The following is a 25,187-nucleotide window of genomic DNA, read 5'->3' as shown; positions in this document are numbered from 1 at the left end:
CTGCATGGAGCAGCTCCACCCACCGCGCAACAGAGTAACCAATTTGTAACAATCGCTTAAATGCCAGGTTTTACTGGCAGGTGCTCGACTTGGCAGTTTGCACTGATTTGGTTTGCACTTCCAGGGTTGGAAATGTCAGAAAATTATTCACATATTGGCTGCACCTGAGTATTAGCCACATTTCTGGTGTGGGAGCAAAATTTTGGTCAAAACGGTGCAGCTTGTATTCATGAAATTACTGTACATGACCTTTAAAGGTCGCTTCCAACCCAAACTACAGGATTCTATGCTTGCACTGTGGATCAATAAATTGACTTTTTCAGTCTAAAGGCACTGCTAGCATTGTACCTCCACTGAAATCCAAGGAAGAATTTTCTTCTCAAAGCACCCAGAAGCCAGTACACACCTTTTCCATTAGGCACATTGTCAGTAGCACATATCTAGCACTTCAGCTCTACAAATTCTCAAAACACCATGACACAAAACACAAAGGAAAACTAAAATTCAGAAGTTTTACTAGAAATAAAGAACTCCCTGATTTCAGGTGGTTATTATGTGAATAATCTGTGATCCTAGTATTTTATTTACTCCTTCTGCCACACAGATTAGCCCCTTACTCCAAAGTCTTCTGTCCAGAGTTCTTACCTAGCTGCAGCCTTCAAACAGATGCATTTTTGGGTAAACATGGAGTAAGAATCTCCATTACTTTATAGAAATCAGACTTGCCAGATAACAGCCGCAAATCAAAATGAGCTTGAATCACAAAAGGGGAATCATATAAGACATGAGGGTATCTGACAAGAAAAATGAAATGCCTTTGTGACAAAGGAATTTCCATGTGTTTTTGATCAAGTCTCTGAAAACCTGAACCTTTTCACCAGAAATGTCATCCCAGTAAATAGGTATTCTTGTAGTGACAGCAACCCAGGAGTATGAAAAGCTTTCAGCTGTTTCTTTTTCCACCCAGTACCAATATCTTAATCTACACAACATAGTAAAATTCTGTATTATAAATATAAAATTGGACATCTCAAAAACTTGGTATAATCTGTGAATAAATAAGAATGTTCTTCAAAGATAATTACCATAACTGGAATGGATACATCAGACACGGTCTTCTTCCTTTCACATTTAGTTGACTCAAATGTCTAAGCACTAGCAGGAACTGAAAAAGCTTTTCCTGGAAAATGTTCAGCATAGAAAAGATAGTGTACACTGTAGGTAACACAGTTAAAGAATAATGAAATCATATTCCAGGAATAGACACAGGTTGCTCTAGGCTGAGATAATGGAAACAACTTAGGGCACCATTTAAACTAAAACTAAATTATGTTTGTGTGAGAAGCTATAAATTCAGACAGAAAGAGAAAGGAGTAGTTACATGACTGTGGGTTTACAATGAAGTTCTTTGGATAATTGTTGAACCTGAGTTTTTAATCTATAATTGAGGTGATTATTTAATTTGAATTTTATTAGGAACCATGCACTGTAGCAACATCTCTTGCAGTTTACAGATAACAGCTGGGTAAGATAGGCGTGAAGACCTTGAGTGAAACAATACACCTCACTGAAAATTCAGTACATCTAATTAGTCACCTAAAGGACTGATTAATTAAGTTTGGTGGAAGGGTTGCTTCCATCATACTAAATCCTTCCTGAAAATGTACAGCTATTCCAATAAGAGCAATCAGAAGGAAACCAAATTATAGACTATTACTACTAAAATTTCTAAGCTTGCAGAAATTATTTTCTGGATGCTACATACCACAGTGAAAAACCATAATTAGATCTCAAAAGCATTCCATCTCTGGTTTCAAATATCAGAGGAATTTCATTAAATCATATTGTATATCCTTATAGATAAGACTTTAACAGTGAAAAAAAATAGTAATAGCTTTCAGAATTGTATTTTTGTTAATGCCTCACATTTCTAAAAAATACCTTTGATTTTAATTGCAATTAAATATTTGAAGTAAATACAGATCATACTATCTAGCAACTGTTAAAAACTCCTAAGATTTCTAATGGTCTCTTACAGCACTTAGGTTACTAATGGGTTATAAAATTCGGAAACAAAACCTGATAGGTTGAGAACCAGTACTATGAAATAAATTTCCATATACTTATTTATTCTCTATTTAAAACAAAGGTGAAATCTCAAATATAGCCTTTATTAGAATCCTAACAATTGTCTATTTTTTGTTTTTGTTGTTGCTTACTTTCTAAGTCTGGTACACTCAAGAGACTCTTGGACAGCCCTGCTTTTAAAAAGTAAGACTGTCAGGTTCCATCAGTGTAATTTTCAACCTACTTTGATTTTCTGAGCATCAACCACAAAGTCTTTCTGTAATGGCATATTATGCTTTCTCTGCTAGTATTCTGCAGAATAGGAACAGAGTTCTGATGCTCTTCTTTCTTCCTTACTCGGGCAACACCAATCTGACTTCCAAGGAGCCTGCCTCAGCAGGGAGAGCTGACCTCATCCATTTAATACAAGAAAGGGCAGAACTGGGAAAATATTAGCTGTGCATTCATCTCTTATTTAATATCAATAAAGTGCATTGTAATATAACCTAGCAGCCAGACAGTGCTGTTCTTTCATCTCCTCATACCTCACCACAGACAGAAACAGGGAGTTTGTAACCTGCAAGGAGGTTTATAACCTTATAGGAGGGCCTTATAAACTCAAATGGGGAAACATCTTGGACTGAATAATACAGTCAGGATCAGGTGTCTGTGCTTTTCCTATGTTGCAAAAAATTTACAGGATGAGTAATATCACCAGATAAGTTATAGCATTATCAGGCATACAAATATGACTGTATCTGAAAAATGACATCCAAAAAAGTATGTGAGCACTGGCAAAACTGCTTAGGAGGCGCTTGTTTCCTGAAAGAGGTAAAAGTTGGTCCTTTTCAAAATGCTGCAAGCGTTTACCTTTTTGGTACTAAAGTTTTATAAAGACAATTCTTGTGGTATCCTTCAGAACTCCTGCCTTAGAGCTCAGACTTAAATGTACCAAATTAGATCCATTGAATAAGGTATAAGGAAGATGTTTTTTACAAGGAGGATGGTGAGACACTGGAACAGGTGGTCCAGAGAGGGGTGGTTTCCCTGGAAACTGTCAAGATCAGACTGGAAGGCACTCTGAGCACCTCTGATTTAGTTGAAGATGATCTTGGTCATTGCACTGGGATGGGACTACATGACCTTTAAAGGTCCTTTCAACCCAAACTATTATATGATTCTAAATTGAAAGCCTCAACCATCTGGACAGAGAGAGGCACAGTTTTGAACTACTGTCCTCACACATCAGTTATCAAACTTGGCTGGCAGGTTTTTCTTTCAAAATATGTTCCAGTTTCCTATCAAAATTGTTTTCCAAAGGAAAGAAAAAACATTAAAAAAAAACCCCTTTCTCTCTGTTCCTTGACACCTTCCAGTGGGAAATATCCAAATATTTTTCTCAGACAAGAAATTTTTATGAAACAGTACCTTCCAGGCTGCTTTGTTCTGATCAATATTCTACTTGCTTTTCTGTCTTCCACTGCAGCTATTTCACCTGGCATAAGCCACTAAATAATCTTCCAGCCATAAACTGAATTCTCAGAGAAGAATAATCACTACCATAACTTCTGTGTTTCTTTCCTTCTTCTCTCAAAGCCAAAACATATTTAGGGTTTTTGCCAGGGCAATGGAACAAAACTGTTGGAGCCACCTCCAACTTTCAACTCAAATACCATGCAACAACTTCCCTAGTAAGTAAACACCCAAGCACAAGTCACATGTGGATAGCTAGAGATAAAATTTTCCTTCTGCTGCACTATGCAGAACATAACTCCATGCAGACCAAATCTGATTGGAAGATGATAATCAAAAGATTATTTATAAAAAATAAAAGATGATTTCTGAATAGCATATGTACCTGACAGAAATGCAAGGAAGCAAATCCCCATCACCAAGAGTAATTGGGGCAGGGCTTCAGCAAATTCACTAGACATCAGCACCCACAGCAGATCTCCATGATCTACTGCCTCTCAACTGCAGCACCATCTTTCATCAAGAGCTGTCAATCCCCACCTACACTCTGGTGTAGGGGACCCACATGACACAAAATTTTAATGTATTTACCGCTCCCCATTCAGGTCAGGTCATGCACTGCAAACATCCCTGATTAGTTGTGAATTATCTCAAAACAAAGAATCAGTGATGCCATGTGTGCCTTGCTGGCGCTGTACCCCTTGAGTCCAAGCTGGGTGTGGATGCACACAAGAACTGAGAGCCCCTTTGCTACTTCTTCTCTAACATGACATCGTCACTTAGTGGCAAAAAACAGCTGAAGAAAGAAGGTGTCCAAACTCAATTTTTCCAGTCATTTTGAGATTAAGAGCCTTTAAAAATTCCACAGCAGAAGCATTGTAAGTTCAAACTAATTGACAATAAACATGTTTTTTTTCATTTTGGCTTTGATAGTAGCTCATGGATCTCCATGCAAGGTATATAATGAAACACAATCCCAGTGAATTAGAAGCACTTTTGCTTTCAAGCCCTGTGACTTGCATTCTGTTTTTTATTAATACTAAGTGTACTGTAGTTATACCACTAATGAAATAAAAGACAATCATATGATACATGCAATTTCTTTATCCAAGTGCTTACAAAACAAAATATAACATCAGTTACCTCACTTTGAAGCTACGAAACCATAATCATGATTATTTGCTTTGTAGTTCTTTGAGAACTAGAATTTTAAAATAAAATCCTATTCCCTTATACTGAAAGATCTCTTTAAAACCCATTGTTTTCTTACAAGGTTGTCTCAGAGTATTTCTTCAGTTAAAAATAAACAAGGAAGATAAGCCAGTAAGTTCCAGATATACACTGCTTCTACCTTGAACATGATCATTTTGCACTGATTTTTTTTTTTACATTTTAAGAAGAGAAAAGGCATCCTCCAGAGATTCCTCTGCATTCAAGTAAGGGATGCAATTAAAAATCAGTCTTGTAAAACGTTATTGTTTCTCTCAGAAAGGATACCAATTCCAGCCTTGTGCAACCTGAATGCGAATGAGCTCCTACTTTATCCCATGCAATTTGACCCTGTTCATCAGAACTGCTGGTCAAAAGGTAAAACTAGGATACTGAAGCTGTTAATAAAGAAAATAGTAACAGATATTCCCTAGACAATAACATGTAACTTCTGTCTGGACATACACCTTCACTGTACTTCTGATTTCAAGAATTTTTCAGGAAACATATACAGATATTTTAAACAAAGCCAGTTCCCTTCATCTACTAAATCAAGCACATAAGCACTGCAAACACACATTAGATTATATTTTTATTTTAAAAGACTTATACGTGCATGGTGCATGATATTGGTAGGAAAAAAGTCAGTCAGATGCAATGTCTATTTTTCACTACTCTGCCTCTGACTACCACTATAAGCAACTGATGCCTAAGGAAAAAGTAAATAAGTGAGGGAATGGCAGCAATATTTACTCAACAGCCAAGGGACTTCCCAAGCCAAAGTCTGTGTCTATACCTTTGCTCTGATAGCTCTTCAGGGGGCTTTTGCCAAGAATTCATTAAATGATTTCACAGGCTGCTTGGGTAAAAGGATGTCCAACAGTCTTAAAATTTTTTTAAAATTTTCAGATTGAAAAATTGTGTTTGATACCCTGATTGCTTGCACCATAAAAAACCAGAATAAACAGTCTTTGCTCCTTTCCACACTGTTCAAGGTTATATAAAACTCTGGGATATTGTTCAGATATGTTTCTCATAATGTGAAATCTGTCAGTGAACTTCATCTCCACATAAATGGAAGTTGTGTTTTACTCTTAATTACTGGTCTTTTTTTTCCAATAGTAATTTCTTTCTCTTTTGAGAAAGAAATCCAGACCAGCACGCAAACTTCAGTACATGAACACACCATGGATTTTAAAAGTGGGCATGCAGCACCATCAGACACTTTCTGCTCATTTTTCTTTCTTACTAGTGCTCAATTTTAACTGTTACTAAGTTTGAAGTAAAATTTTCAGGGACCGATATACAGTATTGCTCCAAGACCTGCTGTTTAAAAGCTAATAGTTAATTTCAGTGCCATTAATGCAATAAGTGCATGCTCTAGGATGGTTCCAAATATTAATTTTTTAACAATTATTTGAATCAGAAATTTAATCTTCTGTTTTTATGAAAGATCACTCCATAACATTAAGTTTTCCTAGGCTTTTTTTGCCACAAGAGTTAGCTCTCACTGCCCTTAATCATTTGGCCCAATTAGCCAAGCTGACCAGTTCTGTGCAATGCACATTCAAAGTACTCATTTCAATACTTTAACTAATGTAGCAAAAAAAAGAATTAGGGCTTGAAGACAGAAAAGAGCTAGAGAACTAAACATTCTGATAACACATATATGAAAATGATTTGTCTTTGACATGCCAGCACCTGATTTCTCCCACTCAAACTGTAGAGTAAGAAAATCACTTTTTTTAGGGTTACAGTGATTTCTTAACTAAGAAAAACAGGAAAAACTGAGAAAGACATTTTCCAGTGAATTGTTTAAAATCAAAGAGTACTTAATCCTGCAAAAGTAGATATGCAGAAGGTAAATTAAAGTAACATTTGTAATGCTCATGGAGCTAATAAATCAGCAGAATAGTGTACCTTTCTTTTAGTGTAGAATCATATAGACATACATGTTAAAAAAACCCTGAGCATTTAATCTATGTGCTTTGTGTGTTAAGAAGGCTAATAAAGAATTGGCTCTATGCTGCTCTTTTCCTACAAGATACTCTGAAATGTAGCATTTATTTTGTTTCTGCCATGATGAGATTGGACACCTGAGAGAACGTGCTTGTTGATTTTAGTACTAAACAGACACCTCTTTCTGTGCAGAAGTGCTAAATAACTGCATGTGACTATTTTGAGGAGGTGAACCAACTATGTTCAACAAAAATGGAGACAAAAATCTAATCACAATTCAGAAGTTAAATTTAGAAGCTGTATCACTCTCCACACATTTTTCCAGCTCATGTTTCCAAATGAAGTCCTAGATGGCAAAAGGCAACAAAGTAGTTAAACATGCAGTCCCCTTATGCATGAGTTACAGCACACAGTAAAATGAGCTGCAAGCATGAGGAGACTGGGTGGTCTCAGTCTGAATGCAGCTCTAGCACGACTCTGTAACAGAGCAGAAAATGTAATTGATGCACACAGTAAAAGACCATCAGCTTGCAGAAGGGGCCTCACTGAATTTGCCATTTGATCTTCCATGAATAATTCCAGAGAAAGGCCTAAATTAACCCGCCAAGCAAGCATCAGGGAAGGATCAAGCTAAAACACTAGCTGGTATTCCTGGTAAATACAGGAACGGCACTGCTGCACAGATCACAGTGTGTAGCTGCACTGGAAAATATGAAAATTCTCAATAATAATGTTTTATTACAGTTAAGTTTAAAAGCCAGAAACAGCATATTTTGGCCAGAGAAAGATGTGGTTGCAGTCCAGATCTGCAAACAGAGTTAAACACTTCACTGCTATTTTACTCACAACATGAGATTGGCTCATGAATGCTTTTGTTGGAAGCAGTCTCAGTGCTTCCAGCACCTTCTGCTGGCCTGCATCTCCTACACAGCTGGGAAATTTCATTCTACTTAGCAAAAAGACTACAGCTAATTAAAAGCAATGTAGTCTTTTGGAAGGAAAAGAAAGGAGGGTATTCAACCTCTCCATCACTTCAAACAAAAATGCTCACATTCAGTTCTGCTAACAATTTTGGAGTACACAAAACAACGCTGACTGTGAAATGCAGGCTTTAAAAATGCTTTAAATATATTGAAATAATTGATATACTTAAACATTGCTTTTTTTTTTTTTTTTTTTTCCTTTCTTAGAACAGCTCTACTAATATTTCAAAACCTTCTAAGGGAAAAAAACAAACATGCCACACACTGAAGTATCTTCAGCCTTTGAAGTACATGTGGAAGACAACTCCAGCTAAGGGAAATGCTCCTGGTAAATGCAGTGTACATTTAAGTATAGTTAAGATACAATAAAACCCTTCTTCAGATAGGCAACTGTTGTTTCCCCTACACTGATAATTCTCAGATAGAGGTTTCTACAAGTGATCCCCTGCAGGGACCCAAGTCAGAACAAAAGACATGGATGTTCATACTGATGGCTTTCAGTCCTAGAAGTGAGAAAGCTAGATTAGCTTAATTCATTTCATTGAGAGGAAGGAAGGAAAGAGGGAGGGAGGGAAGGGAGGGAAGGGAGGAAGGATAGAAGCTTTACTTCAAATTTTTTTCTCCTGCAAATCAAATTTACCAGTGCACTCAGCCTCCTCCAAATCTCTACACTGCTGCATTGCCAGTCACTGAAAAAAGAAGGTTCTGCAAGACTGCTGCTGTGGTCCCACCCAAGTCAATGGGTGACACTACGGGGCAGTTAAAGGACTTAGCTCTTATTCAAATGCTCAGGCAACTGGAGAGGTACAAATGGGAAAGACAGTCATCAACCTGTAGACATTTTATGAGGAAAATACTGAAAATATTTCTAATCCTGACACACAGATTTGCACTATGATATCAGTGGAGAAAACTACTACATTGCAAGTTCAAGAGATTAATAAACTGTAAACTTCTGATAACAAGGAAACAGTTATACTGTACTTGTGCTTTAATTTTTTATATATTTTTTACAAAAGCTAATCCCAACAATAAAAAAATAGTGAGTCATTGTTTTGTAAGGAATGGAATTTTTTTCAAAAGGAAGAAGCTCATTAACATACTGATTACTATCTCAGATATTTCAAGATTCAAAAGAAATATTGAAGCAATTTAAAAAATATCCCACCTTGGAATTTCCACCTCTTATTTTCATACAAAAGAAAACATTATAAAAAGGTTTCTAGAGTGTTTGAGACTCCATTCATAAAATGGAGAATGTCATAGCTAGATTAAAAAAAAAAATCTCAAAGAATATATTTTGTAAATCAAAAAATGCTCAAGGGTGTTTCTTTTTTGTTGATTTTAACACATTGCATAATACTGAACTAAAATGATGTCTTCAACAATGTGAAAATAGGAAGGGGGAAAAACATCCACCTTGAATGAAGCCTGGCTGTGACTTTACACTTGTGTTTATTCTCTACAGAAAGAAAGAAATGCATACTTTTTCATTTTTATGAGAAAGTACATTTTTGGGAGGATGAAACATCGCAGAAGAGTAGTGAAACAACACAAAAGAATAGCAAATGTTTAGCTGGGAAATCTCTCAAAAGCTTTTTCAATTCCACACTGCTCCAGTACTCTTTTTATCTGAACATCTTGTCTGTGCATTTTACAAATTTCCAAGCTGTTATAATGCTCCCAGACTGACAGTGCCCAGCAGAGCCAGGTAGCAGTGGGGCCTCGTTGTGCCAGCCACAGTACAAAACACAATGGCACACGTTTTACCTGCCCCAAATTGCTTCTAATTCCAGCAGCTGGGACACGTGGCTGATGTGTGATAGCACAGTCACAGCTGTCAGCCAGGCCCTTCTCCAGTGATGCTGTCATGATTTCACACATGGGTTTGAAGTAATATTTATCAATTCCATGCATAAAGGTTTTATTCTGAAGAGAATTAGGCATTTGAAATCTCTCCAGCCACTGACTTTTCAGGAAACCCCACGTTACCCAGGCTCCAGGCTCTTCTCTCTCCAGCACAGCACACTCAGAGCCAGCGTGCTCTGCAGCCCTCTGGAAGCTGTCTAGGCAGAGTCCTTTTAGACACAGCTATTTCATTTTGAAAAAGCAGCTGAGGCTTTTTATTCCCTGTGTGGTGTTTCTGCTCCAAAATTGCAAGTGATCATAATTTCATGAGAAGCAGTTTAGACAGTGAAAAAAAAATAAAAACCCAAACAAAATTAAAATCCCAGTTGGCTACTTTCCCTATGTAGAAAATAGTAAACTTACTACAGAAGGTGCTTGCTAAATATCTGAATTTACTGCCATGCTACATAAATGGCCTAGTTTTGCCTCTGCTTTCCATTTTAAAAATGGTATCAGAATTTTTGCACACTTGTGCATTGGCAAGGTTGGGTTCAACTGATAATCTTCAGCTTGAATGATCTGTGAACAACAGTCTCTGATATACCACTGCTTAAACACAGGCTTGTGGTTAAATACTCTAATCCTCTAGGCATAACTAAAAATGGGTTTTAAATGGCACTGGTATAGAAACAATGCTTTTTCACGTACACCTTTTACTCAAATAAGGTTTTTGCCCCCTCAGAGTCCATTCAGCATTCAGACAAAAAATGTAAGTGGCACTGCCTAGCAAGGAAGAAGCCACTCCTAAAACTGATTTGATTAGAAGGAAACTTCTGCTCTGATGATGGTTGGTCCCTTTCAGAAGATTTTTCTCCAATTCTGTGCTTTGGCAGCTGGAGATGGTGATGGATCAAGTCTCTCTTCAAGAAGTAATAACTTTTTAGAAAATTTATCATACAAAACCCAGATATATGAATAATAGGTTGCTTCTTAGCACCTGCTTAATTATTACATTCAGGCTATATCTCTTCTACAGGCATTTTTAATTTATCTCTAAGAGGATTTATAGGATGGAGACGCTATTTAAAAAACAGATGATGAGGTCAGTGCAATCCAAGGTATTTCATTTTAGCTTTGCAATTAACATGCACACTGGAAGTGCTGGAAAGATCTCTGAAGAGTAGTGGATTTGTCAAATGCTCCAGCTGTCTCCCACGTGCATTTCCAAGGGGAGGTAATGGAAAATCAACAGCAAGAATCAGAAAGCCACAGACAGCTCTTAGGAGAGAGTGCTGCAAAAAACCCCAACATGCTACAAAAGAAGCACCAGATACAGAATTTACTTATGTATTGCAGTAAGTCACACCAGTGAAAAAGATCAGCTTTGCTAAATGGACCTTGTTGAGAATGAAGTGAGCTTCACTCTCTCTCGATAGTTAACTTTCAACCGCCACACTTTGGTGGCAGAATTCATTGAACTTGTGTCTGTTTTTAAAAGAAATGTGCCTTCAAGCATTACCCTTTGACCAGTATTATTATTTCTATCTGCCTCAGGAAACACAGAAAGAGCATTTTAGATGCTGTCTTATTAGACATAGGGCTGTGTAAGTTGTAGAAGGAAAATACTAGGACATGCCATTAAACCTAAACTCCATGCACTGACCTGGAACCAGGGTATTGCTGTTAGAGCTGGCCCTCTCTGGGAAAACCACTACTTGCTTGAACTCAAGCTTGGAAAATGTCTCTAAAGTGAACTGAAAGGATATGGATTTGAACAGATCTATTAATACATATATAAGCTATACTATATAGCATGCATCCCAATGGAGGGACAGCATTATATAACTATTATTAAGGGAAAAGAAGCACTGAAGGGGAAAAGCAGAGAAGAAGGAGAGGAAGGAAGATAAAGGAATCTGGAAAGTAGAGACCCATGGGATGAATTAGTAGAGAAGAGTCTGTGGTTTCATTTTCACTTGTCTCCCCAGGCCTTGGTAATGCCTATAGCTCAGCTTACTATATTTAGAAATTGATGTCCTCCTGCAGGTTTATTCAGTGATTTGAACTGGAAAAAGTTCTCTTGTTGGGGGAAGAGAAAGGGGGAGGATAAAATATCCTTTTGTGCCACAAAGACTGACATTTCAGATTCAACTAAATCTTCAGTAGAATAAGACATCCAATTTTGAATCAGAACTTGGGGTTAAATACACTTATGTAATTTCAGCATTAGTGGCTGGATATGAAAAAGCAGTCATTTATTTCTCCATTTGTTTGTAGCCACAGTCTCTGAAAGATAACTTGCTTTCCCAGACACAGTTGGCAGGAAAGTCAGATTTTCAGTTTATGAGATACCATTATTTTCCTTTCCACGAGCCCTGCCAGATATTTACATCAGAAACAAACCAACAACTCTTTGAAAATTACCAACAAACCAGAAACTCAAACAAATTTTTAATTCCAGAGAAAAAAATCCAATAGCATTTCTGACATAAAATACCATTTTTTCCATTATTTTGTGGGCCATCTTTATGCCAGCTGAACAAGAGAAAGTTGGGATCAAATTAAGACTTGGTCTAAGTTACTTGATACCAATTCAAAGGTAAAGCAGGGCTGGAACAAATGACTGCCTATTAACCCTACGGGAAGGATTATAAGGCAATCCCAACCTAAGGAAAGGATAGCTGTGTTCTGATGGGGAGAGGAGGGGTTACTAGCAGTAAATCTGTGGCCTGCTGTAAACTTTCACAGGGAGAGCGCTGAGCAGCAAATGCTGTCCAAAATGGATACAAATATGTTGTCAAGCTGCTGTGACAGATCCATTATGGGTGAGCAGCTTAGCAAAATGAACTCGATCTCAACTGTCTCACAATATAAATGCCACAAGCTCAGAAGGACCCGAGCTTCCACTTCCCCCATCCCTTACCCTGAGCTTTCCAAAAGTGAGTTGGCATTCAAGAGAAGCAGCAGGTCAAGGAAGGCCTTATTCACAAGAACAGCCACTCTGGGAAAGACCCTCCTGTTACATGCCAAATCTGCCACACTGTGAAATTACACATTTTCAAACACATATGCTCCCACAGTTGCTCTCTCCTTCTCCAGCTGCAGAAAGCAAATTTCAGCGCAGTTACAGAAAACAAGTAGTATATCTATTTACTTGTTCTGATTTCTCAAATTACACCAAAATTTGTCATAGCACGTGACATTTTTTTCCTACCATGAACTAATGAAAGAGAACAAGAAGGATAATGCAACTTGCAAAATGACATTTCCTCATGATGCATACATGGGACACATAAGTGTAAATTAATGCTAGAGCTTTTAAAACTTATTCAGTTTTCAAAACCAGAATATTTAACCAAAGTTAAGTTTTATCATAACAGTTAAGGCCATATTACAATCTTGCTCACGCTTATGTGATTGTTCAGCAAAAGGCATTTCAGCACATGTTTAAGTCTCATTAAGGTCTCAAGAATGAGAGCCTTCTGGATTGCTGAGCCATGGCATGAGCAACCAGCCAAACTCAAAGAATCTTTAGAATAACCACAGCAGCAAGGCAGCAGAGTGGGGACTGAGAAAAGGTGAAGTACACTACCTCCACCATTCAGGAAGATTTCTCTCACATTGTGGCGAATTTAGTAGGAAATGAAATGACCTACAAGATTTGCTATTATTTCTTCCCTTTAAAATTACTGCTAGAGCAGACACCAAAGTTTCATAGAGGATGTCTTGCTAATTCAGTATAGTACAAATATTGCTACATGTGTAGACACATGGAAGAGTATATCAGAGAAGAGCCACAGACAAATATGTCCTCCTAGCCAACATGATGAGAGACAAAAGAACTGTAGATGCCCTCATTGTAGAAAATACAGACAACTCCACTTGTTTATTAAAATTTAATCCTGGCCTGGCTCCAAAATCCATGTTTGATGCCACAAAGTAGGAGGAATACCAAGGACTTCTTCCTGGCTGATGATCAGCTAGCTTAGTGTGTTGCTCCGCAGGACAAGATAGTTACGTAACTTGTAACATGTAAACATCTGACCTAAGTTACCATCTTCAAATGATGGGACTTTTGAAACTGGATAAGAAAAGTAGCCATTAACATAAAATGGTAGACTGTTGTGAAACCAAAGGAGAAAGATAATGGGATATCAAGGAGGTTAGCATGAATTTAAACTGAAACAAACAACCCACACATTAAAAAAAAAAAAAAAAAGGTAATAAACCCGCCTCCAGTCTTCAGTATTTACTGCACATATATTGTCAGGTTGTTATTTTTACTGACATCTTTCTGAGCCTCTGCATGTTGCAATACCCTCTATTAGAAACAACACTGTCAAAACAGAAATAGCTTTATTTTCAGCTCTGTCTCCACTGAAACTTTATTTTTAACTTTTTTCAACTCCAAATTCATCTCTAGGGGAACAATATCTAATGTATGACTGCTGATCCATACATGACGGTATCACTGTAATAAATAATTCTAATAATTAATTTAAAAGCAAAGCAATATGATGATTAATTTTTAAAGGTGAGTTTGCTCGAGTTCTTACACATATAGTGCATGCTCACTGCACAGTTTACCTCTCTTGTACTTTTGAACTACATGTGGATAGTGTTCCTTCATTTTCTCCACACACCAGTTACTGGCTTTATTCCCTAACAGAGAAACAACTTTTCCCAAAATTCCTTCAGCATATTTTATTCTCTTCTGCTATCCTTAGAAGACTTTTCTGAACCTGGTCATTATGGCTCCAATTTCATCTACTTTGTCCTTTTGCTTTTTTCAAGCCATGCAACTGATAATAATAGCAGAATGAATACCACTGGGGAGTTGCCATCACAACAAGTAATTAAGCACTAGCAATGAGAGAAAACCAAGACACACTACCCAAGACACTTCAGGGATAATGAAGGGTGTTTTTAACTGTATTTATTCACTTTCCCATCCCAACCACCTGCTCACTGTACCTCCTCCACTATAACCTCTGCCACTGAACTCTCACTTTTGGGGTCTTCATGTCCCTCTCATCTCTGTATTTCCAACTTGCTGGAATGTCATTTCCTGAAACAGCTGCCTATGTGCCTGCCTCTCTTTTCCAGAAAAGTTGTGTTCTTCTTGCCACAATTAAAGTCTCACTGTGCTTCTTCCCACATAATGAGCGACATGCACATCAAATCCAGTGGCTGACATCTGTCTTCCTGGTGGATTTTAGGACATTAATTATGTTACTACGAAAAATTTGCAATGTGTTTATACCTTGATAACACTGTGTGTGTGTTACAGACTAATTCTGTCACTCTGTTTCTGGTTTCAACCTGTGGTACAAGCTATATTCCATTTCCTCAGGATCAGACCTTCCAGAACATTGGACCCTTGCTCCTGTCACAGTGAGGGGAAAAAAATTATCTTCTTAGATCTTAGATTTTTCCTCTTTTAAGGAAAGATCTATCCATGACATAGCTTGATCTTTTATGCTACATAACAGGTACTCATATATACACACAGAAACACCAGGAAGATAACCTCTACTGAAAAGGTTAGCTCATGGAGTTCTCTGATATGAATTCTTCCCTTTCTGGAAGGAGGGAGAGATCCACATATCTCTGCAGCTCCATTTTTCCTTTTTCTGCTTCCCACAAGCAAGAATGGATTTATCCAATCCACGATAAAAAGCAACACAGCAATGGTAAAATATATCCACTTGATCCAATGTTTTTAATCACATTTACGTACATACGTGTGTAATACTGATTTTTTTCAAGCATTCCTGCAGTATGAGTGCACCTCTCATTTGAACCATTCATGCTCAGACCCCATTAAGAGCCTGTCTGTATAATAAATTGCAAGGTACTACATGCACACAAAGTAAACTTTATTTTATCTAGGAAAGGATAAATTTCTGAGCTGTAAATCACAATGTACCGACATTTTAGAAACTGCTCAGTCCGTGCACGATATATAGGTCTGGGTGGCAAACTGTTCAGGTGCTAAAAATATTATCATATATTTTATCTTCCCTGGCATTTAATTTGCTTCATCCCATTGTTAGTCTGGTGCTACCAGTTTGCCTTAGATGGTCTGTATCAATATGAATGAAAAATGCAAATTAAACCCCCCAAACATATTTTATAACTTGAATGAAATGATCAAAGTAAAACAGGCTGAAAGGAGTGAAACTCTCTTCCACACAACTTCATAAAAAGAGAACTATGAAGTATGAAAATTGAAGTTTCAGAAATTTATCATTATGCTCAGACTAATAGAGAACGCACTGACTTTTTTTCCTACCTTCATTTTTAAAACCTAACCATAAAAAAGTTAATGTAAACAACACCATGTATTGTAAATAGGACTCAACATCCTACCAGGAATACATATATTTATCTAGTCTAGATTACTTCAGAAAAAGTTACCTTGCAACTTGAAAAATGACATCATTAAGCAGTCTCCTAAACTGGTTTTCAGAGATGGCAAACAAATAGCTATTTATAATTTCTTTCTTTATTTTATACCTAGAAATTTCTATCACAACTTTAAGTTGCAGATCCAACTTTTTCAGACCAACTATCTACAATTAATTAAAATTAAATTAAATTTGCCTAACTGCTTCTGATTGCCAAAACCCTTCCAGGAATCGCTTCCACGGTGGATGTCTCTGTGACAAAGAGTTTCTAGAGCCTTTTACAACCTTATCTCAAATCCTTTCATGTTTTCTTCACTATTTCTTTAGCTCTCGAGCAGCCTCACATATTCCAGGGTAAACAAAACTCCTGCCTGGTCACATGGTTGTTTCATAAGACCAAAACAATCTGTAGATGCATGTAGATGTATTAAACAATTACCGTGAAAAATAAATTCTGCAAACAGCACAATACAAAACTCTACCCTTACTTTAGTCTCATTTTTATGTACTAGTGACATGCTTGGACTCCTTTTTCAAACACTGAACATTGATTAAATAGCCAAAGAGAAAATAGTGCCATTAAGTAATTTACCATTACTACACCCAAACAATTATCTATTTATGTATGAGCACATGAGCTCTACATCAATTACACCAGATTTTCTGAACTGTCTTTTCATAAGCCCAAATATCCTTTTTCACAATAGAATCTTAGCATCTTATTTCAAGAAATAAGTTTTATTGAAGCTACTTTTTTGTGTTGTTGCTAAATAGCTCCTAATGTATATTGTTTCTAAATAAAGTGGTCATTTAGAATAATTTAAACCTTGCTTTTGAAGGGTCATTTGGGAGAAATGGAAAGAGGCAAATTTTCATTTCACTGCTACTGGTGAAAATGCAAAATAAGAAAGAAAATAAATTACACTTACATTTGCATAAACAAGATCAATATTTGTCATCTCGCAATAATGTAATAAGACACATCATATTCAACTTACCCAGCACATCAGATGTCCATGAGTCACAGTTCCGCTTCAATCTGAAGAAAACTTGACCTGTTGAATATGAAGTAACACATTTTTACACATGATAAAGTCTTGCCCTTTTTAGAACAGGCTAACAAAACATGGAATTCTGTGGGGAAGGTCGAAAAACAGTTTAGCACCACAAACAACTTAGGATCTCAACACTTTCTGTTCACTTTTTGTTATAATTCAAATATGAACAGAAAACTTTTATTTCTCAATAAGTGATCTATCTCATTTTAATATTAATACAGTGCTCACTGTGGTCCAGCATTTGGCTCTAAGAAGTATCTCAGAAAGATGTACAAAATCCCCTGGATGTTACTGGTTGTTAAAAATTGGTATGCACAAATTCTTATGATGCGCTTTGAATAAATCTGTAAAGACCAGAAAAAAAAAGTTTTTCTTCCTTTACTTCCACTTTTCATCTTTGCTCCATTCTATATATTTTCTCTCTCAAAGTCAAAAGAAGGGAATGGAAAAGGGAAATGGAAAGAGACAATTAGGACTTTCAGGGAGATGAGGGGGCTCTTTTCTGCCAATTTATATCAATTGCATTTTTATAAAATCAGCTCTCTAAAAATCATAGCTGTCAAGTATTTAGTCCTCATATATTCACTCAACCTGAGATCTTGAACAATTTCGCTGAATTTTCTTGAGCTATAAAGCAAAACAAGCAAGACTCCTTATCAGCCTGGATTCACTAGAAGGCAAGCAGAAATTAGAGGCATCTAACACTTATAAATGTACACAGAACATATTATGATGTTAATATTCTTGAAAAGAAAACTATTTCAACTCTCTATGAGCATGACAGTAATATAACACAAATGTGATCTTGAGATGATACAGGACACATTCTCCATCTTTTGGTGTACAGAACTGTGCTATATTAACTGCCTCTCAAGTGAACCACGAAACATGAATCCACCATCGCTGACTTATATTGTTTCACTGACTCCACTTAAGCACCACAAGAAATCTTGTTTCAGAGTAAGCTATGAAAGAGTTCAGGATCATTTAACCTATGACACCTGATACTGTTTTTTTTATACAATATCTATTAATGTTGGCCTTCCTGTTTTTCTGTTGGTCATACGGATGCAGGAAACTTGACTGCATCAGAATGGGATCAGTAAGCAAAGGCTCAATCCTATTTCCATCTGAGTGGCAGAACTTCCATTAACTTGATAGGGAGTTATAGCAGTGCTTGAATGGCAAAAGTTATTCTCCAGGTCCCCTTTTCTTGCCTTGGGCTAGAATGATATCCATCAATATTTTAGGATATAAGAGGGAGAAAAAAACCCAAACATTTAAAAATGTAGTTGTTTGGGAGAGTTGAGACAGGGGATTATTTCCATGGTTTGTTTGTTTGTTTTGTGGTGAGCCATGTTTGCACATAGATTTTTACTTGTTTGCACTTAGCTAACACTTTTCCATGCTGCAAGGTTCAAACCAGAAGTCTGGCTTTATAATGCATCAGAAATTTCCTCAGGAATAATTCTGTCCAGCATACTTGCATGGTATGAAGAGGAAAGAGATGCAGACCCTCAACTTTCTGCTGTTGCCTGCAAGCAAATTGCTTTGTCACACACACCTTCATGTGAGAGAAGAGTTACACATCCCTTTGTGCTGATTTGCAGCACTTGTTTGCTATTAGAACAGTTTTCCTAGGGGACATTCCAATAATTAAAAGAGATGAGTTTTAAGCTGGACAATGCTCTGCAGTTCAGGTTAAATGTGTCCACTGCTCTCAAATGAGCAACCCAAAGCTGATTCTCCAGCCCTGTGAATTATACTTCACTTTGTTTTACATTTCCTGCACCTTGAATATCTTTGAAGTAATATTTGCATTAGGTCCTCAGAAGCAGTCAAACCTGTCTTTGAAACTATTAGGGACAGAAAATGCAACCAGCTCCTTTAGTCCCCTGCCGACCTCAGAAGGGTCTCCTCTGCATTCCCTAAGTGCTGTGGCTTTAGTGGGTGGTCCAGGCATTTGAGCAGGCCTTGCCATAGGAAGAGCCATGACTGGGAAGGATTTCATAGCCTCTTTCTATGAGGATCTGAAACATTTTAAAGATGAGTGGCAGGATAAACACTGGCATATCTGTCTAATCTCTCTGCTAAAGTTCGAAGGAAAAAATATTTTTTTATGCTTTAAAATCCATAATTTCTTTAAGAATATTATTCATGTTTTGAATCTATAGGGTCTTTATTTGCATTTTTGTTTAGAGGAAGGTTTAAGAGTTAAAAATCAGTGTAATGGAAATATATTAGAAACATATTCAATCATTGATACATCTATTTATCTAGATTTTTAAAATTACCTTGAAAATTCACCAGGTTTAATACACAACATTTTTCTTCTTTCAATTTCAAATGTATTTCCTTATATAAGAACTGAAAGCATTTGTTTTTTTCCATCAAGATGGAGTTCATGACTCAATCTTCGCTTTACTTCCTTCTTTCAGAAGAACATTGCCTTTCAGTGCACAGCACACAGTTATGCAATACTAATGATGGAAAAGATCTGTGAGTGAATCCTATTAGTGGTGCCCTGTGCCGCTTGTCTGCAATATGGCTGTTTGCAATAGGGAATATTTTATCTTTGGACTAACCCATCATAGTAGGAAATGTAATATATGAAAGCTGATACAAATACAATTGGAAAAACACTCAAGTCGCACAAACCAATATCCAATTCCTTAAAAGAGTTAAAGCTTAAGAAAAGTGTCATTTTCTCAGTGAGCAAACTATTTGGCATGGAGTGTAATTCCGTTTTCCTCTTAAGGTTGTTTTACATTTAGCGTATATATGTTGTTACATATTATTTAACTCTCCCTCAAGTAACAATTTAAAGACCCTCAGCCCTAAGTTATTACTCCCTAATATCGGAGGCAAGATATTAATTTATTGTTTCAAGTATGGGAAACAGCAACAGCTCAGGTATCACAGTGCCTCCAAAGACAGAGGCTTGTTTAGCTACTGCTCTTTCCCTGCGCAGAGCTTCCCAATGAACCAGTCATGATGGGACAAGCAGAGCAAAGCTACATGTCCTACAAGAATAATCTGCTCACCTTCATGGGAAGGACACACAGACTGCAAAAGTCATGCAAGACAAAGACAATGTGGGATCCCTGAGGGGGAGACTGCTGTGTCTGTGGCTCCCAAGGAACAGGCACCTTGGGGAGATGTTGCTGAGATTAATTTTAAGAGAAATCCCATGATGCTTCTCTTTTCTGTCATCCATATGTGATAAAACCCTTGGATACAGCAATTCCTGTTTCATAGCTGTGGTACATCAGGAAAGAGTACCTCAAAGTCAAAACACATGTGGAAAGATGAGCCCTTGATTTGGAGTCTAAATTCAATATTTCATAAATCACAGAAGCCTCCACACTATACTACAGTAATTAACCAAGATAAATTTTCATATTGCACTGTTTTCTAGCCATGAAATTCTGTAAAGCACTAGATAACGATTGCTGCTTTCATCCAGAGCACCAGGAGACTGCTGGCAATTTATCTGAGAGGACTTTAGATAGAAACAAAAAAGGCAGTGTTGATTAACATAACTCAGTATTTTCTTTTTAAAAGAGGCTACTGTAACTGAGAACATGAAAGTTTGGGGATCTGAGTTATGCACTGCTTGTGCACTCGGAAGATATAGAATTAACATGAGCAGGTCAAGCTTTTCCAAGACTATTTCCAGCTATGGTTCATTATCGATGGACTTCTGAAAAAAAACCACAAAAAACCAAAACAACCCACAAACCAAGTCAACTACCCAAACCTAAGAGATTACCTAGTTAGATTGATTAGATTTGTGTAAAGGAGAAGGGGGAAAAGCAAAAACCTTTTTACCAAACCATTATCAATGTTGTGAGACCATTTTACAACGCAGCCAGTGAAGACTGCTCTATGTACGGTTCTTATGCTCCTAAAAAAAGACCTATTTTTTAATGTTTTTAATTTTTTTTTTTAAATGAAAAGCAAACAAAATTAGTCTTACCAAGAAACATTGAATTTCATGGCTGGCATTTTGGAATGCTTTATCTCTAAACTTTAAAAATGGTGCTACAAGAAGTTGGACCTTGTTAATTCACTAATATGACCCTGAGAAACACTGCAAGTTAACACATTTAGATAAATGAGCAAACAAGTCAGAAGTGGGGGAAGGAAAGCAGCTCTGAAACACAGCTCTACATCACAGTTATCAAAGGCTAAAACTAAGATACAGTTCCTAAGGAAATCCACAGCATTATGCTTTACATGCATTCAAAACATCTATCTACAATAACTAATACTTGACTAATTAACATTTCCCAGTATCACAAGGGAATTAAAGTAAAATACAATTACTGTGCAGACACATTTCTGACCCAGCAAAGTGAAATCTAGTGATTCAAAATACAGTGACTTACTAAAAGGCTGATAGCCACAAGCTGCTGAGGTCAGGTACTGCATTCTGCAAACAGTGATGCAGCACCTGTGTCATGGCAGAGCACTTGTGCAATCAGAGGCATGACAAAACTCACAGGAACCTTGCATCTGTCCAGCTCCCACAGATCACTTAATGAAGGAACAGAAATGAAAAACAATGCATGTCAGGGACAGCATCAAAATGAAGCATTTAAAAATTCATGTGTGTAATTTCAACAAATACAAAAGTGTCTTGAGCATATGCATGCCAGACACTTGGTAGTGCCAAGCTGTGCTCTCACAGCACTGAACTCAGAGGGGAGGTCTGCAGGCTCTCCTTTCAAGAGCACATCTTAGTTTTTTATATAGTTATTTAGCAACTCTGTTTAAAAATCAGATAGAGGTCTAGATTCTAAAAAATAAACCTGAGAAAATATTTAAAGACCTAAATTTCAGTTTATATATATACAGTAATTTCACAATTACAAGTCGCACCATTTTGACTAAATTTTGGTCCGAACCCAAAGTGCAGCTTATAATCAGGTGCGGCTTATATATGGACAAAGAACAGAAAGTTGCTGTTTAAGTTTGGAGGACAGGTGTCTGCTGAGAAAGGCAGGAACTTCTCTTTGAAATGGAGAATGTAAACCCCCTCCCTTCAAATTACTATAATTTTGAAACCAAGGGGCATTCAGACAAAGATGTGGGAATTAGGAATAACAGTTCTTTACTAGGGAAATTAAAATAGAAATACAGTACTATAAAGAAACAAACTCCAAACCCTGACAAAGTCAGAGTACAACCTGACACCCCGTCAGGCAGGGTGTTGGTAGCAGTCCCATTAACTGTTGTTGCAGTCCTCTTGCAGTGACAGATGTGATTCAGTTGGAGCAGTGCTCCTGTAGAAGGTGCAGTTTCCCTCTGGAGTCCAGTGGAGAAAGGGGCTACCTTAGTGTCCCAAAACCTCTGTTTTTATCTTGGTAAGAAATGTTGGGCTCTTCCCCCTGGCTGGAGCAACTTCTAATGGGATGTAGTAATTTTATCAGTCACACAGTGGGACTCAATGGGCCATTAGCAGAAATGACTCGCTGGAGGAAGGATGGGTTGTGAAAAGATAAAGAACAATGCCCCGCCTGGCTTCAATGGATGACCCATTAGCAGAATATCTGCCGTTGAGATAAGGATCGCTGCCCCCACTCTCAACAGATGGTGATAGAATAGATACCTTTTATCACACTCTGCATTGTAACGTGAGGCTTATAATCAGGTGTGGCTTATGTATGGACAAAGAACAAAAAGTTGCCGCCGCTATAATCATGTGCGGCTTATAATAGTGAAATTACTGTAAATATTTAAATACAACTTTATGTTCCAAACTTCTTCCAACTATTAGAAGCCTGAGTATGACAGGACCAACGTATGTGTTGTAGATCTCCTGATGGTAGGATGTTCTTAATTCTAAAATTCTAAAATGATTCATAAAATTCTTGCACCTTTATTTTTTAAAATAAAAACTTAGTTTATAACAGGTAATAAAACCAAATTCCTTAGAATAGGAGCAAAAAAATCTTTTTGTTTCTTAATTTTCTTCCCCATAAACTCAGTCATCATTTCAGAACTAAAAAATATTAAAGTTCTGGAGTAAGACCAAAATATGGATGACTTTAAGAGAACTTTGTTACCTTTCTAAACACTTTACTATCTGTAGTGTCCCTGCTCATCAGATTTCAAAATCTAAGATCACAGCTCTGTGTGTGTAGGCTCTTTAGCCTTTCAAACCAGACATACAAATAAACTCTCAGAAAAAAATGCCTCAAATAAAGGCAAAGGGCTCGGGATTGTCATATCTGCTGAAAAACCTCATTCACAATCACTGAGTAAATCCATTATAGATGTTGACAGCTTTAGGTCTATGCATTACATTTTGGGGAATAAATGCCACCACATAGTTAGCCTTTATAGAGCAAAGCTTTGGTTTTCTATATAAATCTGAGTTTAATGAGCCTTGAAAGAGATGATTGCTAAATAACAGCCTGCTGCATTCAAGCTCAACTGCCTCCAATTATATTGTTTATAATTATATAATTGTACAATATAATGTGTGTCCAACAATCCCTGAGTTTTATTACTGCACAACACTATGACACCAGCGTAAATCACCTTTTCACTTTCACAGTCAGCCTCTTTCACTTTGCTTAGTCAGCCAACACAAATGCACAGAGAACTGCACTTTTGACTGCTGAATGCATCAAACCAGCTTACCAGCCTCAGCAGAAATAAGAAAGTAATAGAAGTGGTCAGCTCACAAAGATGAAAGGGGAAAGAAAGGTACTGTCTATACAAGGAAGCAAGGGAAAAGCAAAAAGAAAAAAACAGTAGCTCAAAACTCTATATCCTGTTTGGGAATTTTGCTTCTTAGGGTGTTTCTTGTTGGCAGATGCTTCCAAATATTGTGCCTATCCAAAATACTCATGAGAACTGCAAAGCAGTTAACATCAGCAGGTAATGATCTGTATGGATACTGCAGCATTTGCTGTAATACCACTAAAATTAGCAAAAATTTTATTAGCAAACACACCGTTATGCTGTTAAACAGCAACAGAAACTTCTCATCTTTCTCTACCTTCAAAGAACAAAATTTCTGCTTTTTCTTCCATCCTTTTAAAACTAACCCAACTTCCAATCAGCAATTAATACATGAGCATTCAGCACATAATTATAACTCCTACCACAGAAATGTAAGCCCCAGTCATTGATAAAACTCCATTTTGACTGAATAAGGATGCCATTTCTTAGTTTTGAGAAGCTTTGTTACACACACCTTCCAAAGTAATAAAATTCTTGTTTTTAAATGTGGCTCAAAGCCCTCTGCCTCCTTCCTCTTTCCAAACACACTCTCTACACAGGAATGTCTTATTTTCTCTTTGGTCCCTAAGTTCTTGCATCGACACCACCTGGCCTTTGGATCAGTGAAGCTCCAACGCTGCAATCCCCCTGTCAGAAGGGCTCCCATCAGCACATAACTACCTGCTCACCCTCTCTTCTCTTTGCTTTTGGCTGCCTGTAAAGTGCCAACTTTGAGCTGGCATGTGCTGACTTTTAAAGCTAACAGTTTAGTTTTACTCCAAATCAATACACTGAATTTTGATAATCTGAAACTTTGATCTTTTTAACATCCTGTGGCCAGTAGCTGAGCCCTTAAAAGGGAACTTCAGATGTAAGGCTTCATATCTTCTAAATTACTGCTATCTGTCGTCCTTCCTCATCAGCATTTTCATACCTTTACAATTACTTGCAGGCACCTGTACAGCAAGATGCCTCTCCCTGTGCTTGATGATTCAAATCACTGTCTTCTGAAATCCACTGCAATTGTTATTCTAACAACTTGGACAATTTACTAAATTGGGGTAAGCTGGTTTAAAAGTAGGATTAATTTTTTCCACATAACCAATAAAATTACTGCAATCCCCTTTTCAAGTCCATTAACTTCAATATTGCTCATCAGTTCCTAAACAGTCCCTTTAACTAGAGTCAATGACTATAGAAAAGCAAGGGATCTGAACTTCTCTTCAGTTTCGATGCTGTTTGGGAACTCTAGACTAAATTAAAAATCAACATGGAATTATAATTATGCAGTTATATTAAAATAATAACTGCTTCACTTTCTTTGATCTTGAGGAAAGGTTTCACGATTTTTTTATCAAAAAGCCCACTTTGATATGCTATTTCCTATAAAGATTCCTTAATACAAATGTTTGTATTGTGTTGAACAGAAAAATATCAGGTAGTGG

General features: G+C 37.1%; 1 protein-coding gene across 1 annotated transcript in view; it reads right to left on the bottom strand.

Moving 5' to 3' along the window:
• LOC117004646 (poly(rC)-binding protein 3-like) overlaps window positions 1-25,187 on the bottom strand; it is a 498,514-nt gene that overhangs the window by 277,346 nt on the left and 195,981 nt on the right. Inside the window, 1 exon segment of the mRNA XM_033075599.2 lies at window positions 16,948-17,004. The gene's annotated coding sequence lies outside the window, so the exon portion shown is untranslated.

The sequence above is a fragment of the Catharus ustulatus genome, chromosome 1 (genome assembly GCF_009819885.2).
Source record: "Catharus ustulatus isolate bCatUst1 chromosome 1, bCatUst1.pri.v2, whole genome shotgun sequence".
NCBI lineage: Eukaryota > Metazoa > Chordata > Aves > Passeriformes > Turdidae > Catharus > Catharus ustulatus.
The sequence above is the reverse complement of the archived record's forward strand: the minus strand, read 5'-3'. Positions and strand labels throughout refer to the sequence as shown.